The sequence below is a fragment of the Enhydra lutris genome, unplaced genomic scaffold (assembly GCF_002288905.1).
Source record: "Enhydra lutris kenyoni isolate GAN:26980312 unplaced genomic scaffold, ASM228890v2 scaffoldscaffold6, whole genome shotgun sequence".
NCBI lineage: Eukaryota > Metazoa > Chordata > Mammalia > Carnivora > Mustelidae > Enhydra > Enhydra lutris.
Window position 1 is genome coordinate 42977726 of NW_019154090.1, and position 6195 is coordinate 42983920.

Below are 6195 nucleotides of genomic sequence, written 5' to 3' on the forward strand. Positions count from 1 at the left end.
TAGTTGGCCATTGCCTTATTTATTGCAAAACAAAAATGTCTCGTGACTTTTTTTAGGTGTTCAGATGATCTCATACACCAGAATTCAGATCACGAATGGCCGATAGACTATTTCTTTTGGACAGTCCTGATTTAAATAAGATGGGCTTGTGGTTAAATGAATAGGATCAGCTTTTGAACCTTGATAGTAATTCTGGTTCAGCAAGCGCTGTCAGTTTTCCCCTTCTAAAAATATGGCCAGAATTGATTAGTAATGTTCAGCTTTTCACAGAGGTGGTAAATGCCATCTCTAAACTTATAGGAGACTGGTTTTATATTTAGATTTATATAACTGGTTATATTCATATATTTAAATACTGAGGAAATCCCTTCACTGTCTCAGAACCAAGACTCAGCTGTGTTTCAGGTTGTGTTCATTAGCCTGATAAAGGCAAGGGTTGAAGATAAGCTGGCAGTGTCCACTTTTTTTCCTTAACTATGCCAATTTAATTAAAATTCCCTGCATTTAAAAATAAATAAATAAATAAAAATTCCCTGCATCTAAAATGTTGCCTCTTGCTTAATGAAAGACATTTTAGTGTGGTTTATGTATAATATTAAATAAAGAGTATTTAACACTTCTCATCTAAAAAAAAAAGCTAGTAAGTGTTGATATCTCTTTTTTAAAAAAGATTTATTTATTTATTTGAGAGAGATCATGAGTGGGAGGGGCAGAGAGAGAAGGAGAGAGAGAATCTGTGAGCACAGAGCCCGTCACAGGACAAGCCGAAACCAAGAGGCCCTCAACACACTGTGCTACCCAGGTGCCCCGATATTTAACTCTTAATACTTTATTGATACATACTTTTAAAACATTTATGTATTTATCTTCATCATAACCTTCTGCTCCAGGTAGTCAAGGATGAAAAAGGGAAATGTTTTCTGAACTGACTGACAATTATCGTGGAATACAAAACACTTATTTTCTAGCCAATCTACTAATCAACTCTTACTTGCGGAAGTGGCCAACTTCCAAAATGACCCCCTCATGGCCCTTATCTCCTGGTGTCGTGTCTTCGTGTGTTTGCCTCTCACACTGAACAGAGCTGACCACAGTAGGATGCAGTGGAACTTGTGGTGTGGAATTCCAATCATAGGTGATAAAAGACAAGTGTCTTCTGCCTTGGTCTCTCTTAGATTGCTCACTTGAGGGGAAGTGGGCCACCATGTTGTGAGGCCACCCAAGCAGCCCACGGAGAGGCCCACACCACGAAGAACAGAGGCCTCCTCACAAAACCAGCAGCATGGGAGCGAGCCATCTGGAAGTTTATCCTCTGGCCCCAGCCAGGCTTTCAGAAGACTGAGGCCCTGACCAGCTTCTTTAGTGCAACTAATCAAAGATCCCAAATCAGAACAACCCAGCTCAGCTGCTTCTGAATTCTTAAGGCAGAGAAACAGCCAGATAGTAAGGCTTTATTGTTTTTAAGCAACAGAGTTTTGGAGTATCAGTTATGCAGCAATAAAAACATAATGTAATTAAATATTTACCAAGCATCTCTTGTTTACCAGGCCCTGGATCAAGAGAGAGAAATAGCAGATGGTAATTTTTCTGCAAGGGCAGTGTCTCAGAAAGTGGAGGATCTGGGGTGAGCTGTGCGCATCCTGGTGGAAATGTCCAAATGTTGGCTGGAGCAGGGAAGGGGGTGAAGAGTCTTGAATTTCTGACCAAATAGGGCTGTTGAGGTAAGATGGTGGTATTAAACTAGCTCAGAGCAAGCCCTCTCTAAACACAACGAAATTATGAGCAAATAAGTAAAAACACAAAACCCCCCCACACTATTCAGATTTTAGAGCAAGGAATGTTCAGAGAAATTAATTTCTAGGAGTCTCGGGGCACCTGGGTGCCTCAGTTGGTTAGGCATCTGCCTTCGGCTCAGGTCATGATCCCAGGGTTCTGGGAGTGAGCCTCGCATCAGGCTCCCTGCTCCACAGGAAGTCTGCTTCTCCATTTCCCTCTGCCTGCTGCTCCCCCTGCTTGTGCTCTCTCTCTCTCTCTCTCTCTCTCTGTCAAATAAATAAATTCTTAAAAAAAAAAAAAAGAAGATACATGTCTCATACTCTGTAAGGCTAACATTTCGCTTAACAAAGCAGCCTAAGGGAAGGATGTGAAAGGTCAAGTTCTAAAAATCTCTAATACCTCCCCAAATTTGAAAACAACCCAAGAACAGAACATACTTGCCAGAGGAAAAGACATGAATGTCCCTCTAACAGCAATCTGTTCCTAAAAACTACGTGGTCAGAAGAAAAGAATCGACCAGATTTCACTGGTTTCTTCTTCCACGCTTGGAGAAAGTAGGAAAGGGAATTCCAGGAAGAACAAGAAAAAATAAGAAAAGCACCCACAACAGCCAGGGAGGAGAACGTGAGTCAAGCCTAACAGTGGACGTATTACAGAAAACTGTATTTGAGAATGCCCCTCTCTGCCACAAAATCAGAAAGGATTTGGGAATCCCTCCCAAGGATTGCCTCTTTCCCTTCTGTCTGATTGGGGAAAGGAAGTTTCTGTTGAGCAGATGCAGGATAAAGTTAGGGAGGGGTTTTGGGGAGAAAAGAATAAAATTTTTCATGTTGAGAGTTTGGGTCAGAAGTAGAATTTCTGAGGTTCTAACTGCACTGGAAGTAATTAATCAAAAAATAGAAAGACTTATTACCACCCAGCTGGAAATGTGGGGACTCCAGATCAGAGGCCTGGAAACTGCTGTTTATATAAAAGTTACAATAAACAATAAGTATTGGATTCATATCCACTAAATGGTTTTTTTTGTTTTGTTTTGTTTTTGTTTTTTTGACTCAAGGTGATTCTGGAATGGGCCAACCTCTGTCTACTTCCAGGCCACCTCATTTAAACTAACCCTCCCCTCCCCTATCATGGGAGGGGTCCTGGTGGTGGGTAAGGGGTCTGAGAGTGAAGCAGATATGAATGTGAGGTCACTCTGGTCCTTCTCCGAGGATGTGTTTGGGGACTGGGTGGGCCGGAGTGGGGAGAAGGGGGTTCAGCTTTGCCAGAAAGTTCTCTTCAACTCTCTTCAACCCTCACTACTTGGGCCTTTGTAGGCAGTGAAGCTCTTGCTACTACAAGTGGCTCTAAGTTCACACAAATTGAAATAGTGGCAGCCAAATGAGAGGTTAACAACCGATCTGAATATAAAAATACAAAAGAAGGATGGATAAAAAAGGACACAAAATGTACATGTGTGTGATGTGTGTGTATTACTGATTTTATTCAAGTCGGGGGTAGGAAAAAGAATCAATAATCAATGACATTGTAACAGAGGCTGTGATGGTCCTTTTTATGTGTCATCTTGCCTGGGCTCCAGTCCTCAGTTATTCACACACTAACCTATCTAGGTGTTGCTGGTACGGTATTTTGTATTGTGATTAAAGCTCTTAGCTGACTTGAAGAAAGGGAGGTCATCTGAGCAGGTCTGGGTTTACCTGATTCAGTGGGTTGAAAGCCCTGAAGGAGAGAGATCTCTGTAGAGGAGTTCTGCTGGTGGGCACCAGCTTCAGTAGTGCTGGAGCATGCCCTTCCTGACATCCGCCCTGCGACTGGGGACTTGCCCAGCAGGCCTCTAGAACCACCTACACCTGTTTCTTGCAGTGAGTCTCTTGATACACATCTCCTGTTAGTCCTGCTTCTCTGTCTGAGCCCTGACTGATAACAGAGGCCCAAGATTAATGCCTAAAAATCATGAGGCCCTGAGTTATACTGAAAGCCTTCTACTAAATAAATCTGCACAACATATTTCATTCCTGTGTTTCATGAACCACTCCAAAATACTCAGAAAAAAACAGAAGGTTATAACATTGTGAGTCCAGGGGCGCCTGGGTGGCTCAGTGGGTTAAGGCCTCTGACTTCGGCTCAGGTCATGATCTCAGGGTCCTGGGATCAAGCCCCGCATCGGGCTCTCTGCTCAGCAGGGAGCCTGCTTCCTCCTCTCTCTCTGCCTGCCTCTCTGCCTACTTGTGATCTCTGTCTGTCAAATAAATAAAATCTAAAAAAGAGACGTTATCAGTGTAACTCAGTCATGGGGAAAAATTAATTTAATGGATGCTGAAAATCATTAATGTACAGTTTTTCATCCCATCAGGATTGGTAGTAAGTTAGGAATCAGTGGAAACTAAGTTTGGCTATTAGAAAACTTATATATGTGGCCGGCATTATATTTCTATTCAATCTGCTGCTCAAGACCCTAGAAAATACTCTGATTCTAGAAGATATAATTCATTTCTCCAAATCAACAAGAAAACTCTAAGGTACTCAATGGCCAATAAACATGTGAGAATCCGTTCACCCGGATGGTCCGATGGCCGAGGGGTTGGGGGCGAGGTGGGGCAGGGGCGGGATGGCAAACTCCACAGCCACTGGAGCCCTGTGGGGATGTGGAAGGAAGCCACAAAGTGAGAGCAGCTCCTCCAAGAGTTGTCGCTGAGCCTCAGAAGGAGTCTGTGGGGAATACAGGTGCAGGGAGTTTGCCGTGGCCTGAGTCACCAGCCACTGGGCGCTCCACTAATTGTCCCTCTATGTACCACCCGGCACCCAGAGCGGGCAGGTGGGCGCTCTGAGGTCAGTGTCACTGCCACCCTCCCTGGCATTCCAGGGCTGGCTGGCTGGTGAGTGGGGGCAGTTCCCACCAGACCTCCTCCTTCAGGCAGCCAGGGTCAGGGACCCACGCCATGCACTTGGTGGTACCCACAGGGCGCACTCTCTGCGTGCCTCTCAGAGCAGGGCTGACTACCGGGGGTAGGGAACGGAGGCAAAAGACAGGGCAGCAGACTGCCTCCAGTCATTAGCAACTTCAGGGGCTGCCTTAGAGAGCTGCCTGGCCTGAAGTCACACTGTCCTGGGGGAGCAGCCGTCCAGTGATTGAGCTACAGCTGTCCCGGCACCGCGAGATGATGGGCAATCCTCCTCTCCAGCACCCTGCCCTGGGGCTTGTTCCAGCTTTGTGGGGGCTGCGTCTGGGGTGGCAACCCCTGCAGTACCTCCCCCTTCTTCCTTCCACAAGGGCTGATCCCCCATACATCCATGTCCTCTTCTATCTGCCATCCCGTTGTCTCAGTCTGCTTCTGGAGAGCCCAGCCTGGGATGCTTGGAACAAGTTACATGCTAAAGGGCGGTCGCATCTCCTGCGGGTCACCTGTGACCATGCGGACGGAGGGAGACTGGGCCCACAGGTTCCACGTTGTCCTCACTCATCGCACTCGGCACCCTCCTTTCCTTCCCCACTGAGGCCCTGCTGAGCTACAGCGGCTCCTGGCCTGCGACCAGCCTCAGTCACTCATGCCGTCCAGTCCTTTTCATTGCCCCTTACTCGTTATCACTATGGTGGTTCTGCTCCCATTTCAAGCCCTGATACAGGGTCCCGGGGAAAGGAAAAATAAAACTTCACGACGGACAAGAAATAACATGAATTTTGAAATCAGACAAGCCTTGCCTGAAACATGTGTGTAACTTTATTTTCCTGAAAATATGTAGTTCAATGTTTATGTAAGGCTTTACATAACCCTGCAGGATTTCAGCAGAGCTCTGGACCTGAACCTGTGCTCTTGCATCTCGAGCCACCTGCTCACTCTGTAAATGAGGTTTGCCGGAAACTCAAAGGTGATTTGTGCTGGCAAGGGGCAAAAGGGTGGATCCCTGGCAGGAGATGTCAGGTGCGTGCCTTGCCTCTTGGATACAGGGGCAGGCCACTCCCTCCTCCTGGAAACCCAAGGAACAGTGGAGATGGGCTTCCTGCACTCAGGGCATGAAAGTTACACTTGAGAGCTCCAAGAGGAAAGTTTCTGGAACCCATGGGTCCAGGGGGTCTCCCCTGTTCCCTAAGTTCGGGGTAAAATAGTCTTGAACTCCATACCCACCTCCCTGAGCGTCAAATCCAGAGCCTGTAGGGTGTGAGCATCTGGGGCCCTCACCCACCTTCCTAGCGTGAGGACCACAGCTTCACTTCCATCTTGGGAAGCTGGAACCTTGTGCAGTCACTCCTGCGGCCAATTCTGCACAGAGCCTTAAAGGCAGGGAAGTCTGGGACAGGTCGCATTGTACCAGCTGAGCAGGGAAGTCTGGGACAGGTCGCATTGCACCAGCTGAGCAGGGAAGTCTGGGACAGGTCGCATTGCACCAGCTGAGCAGGGAAGTCTGGGACAGGTCGCATTG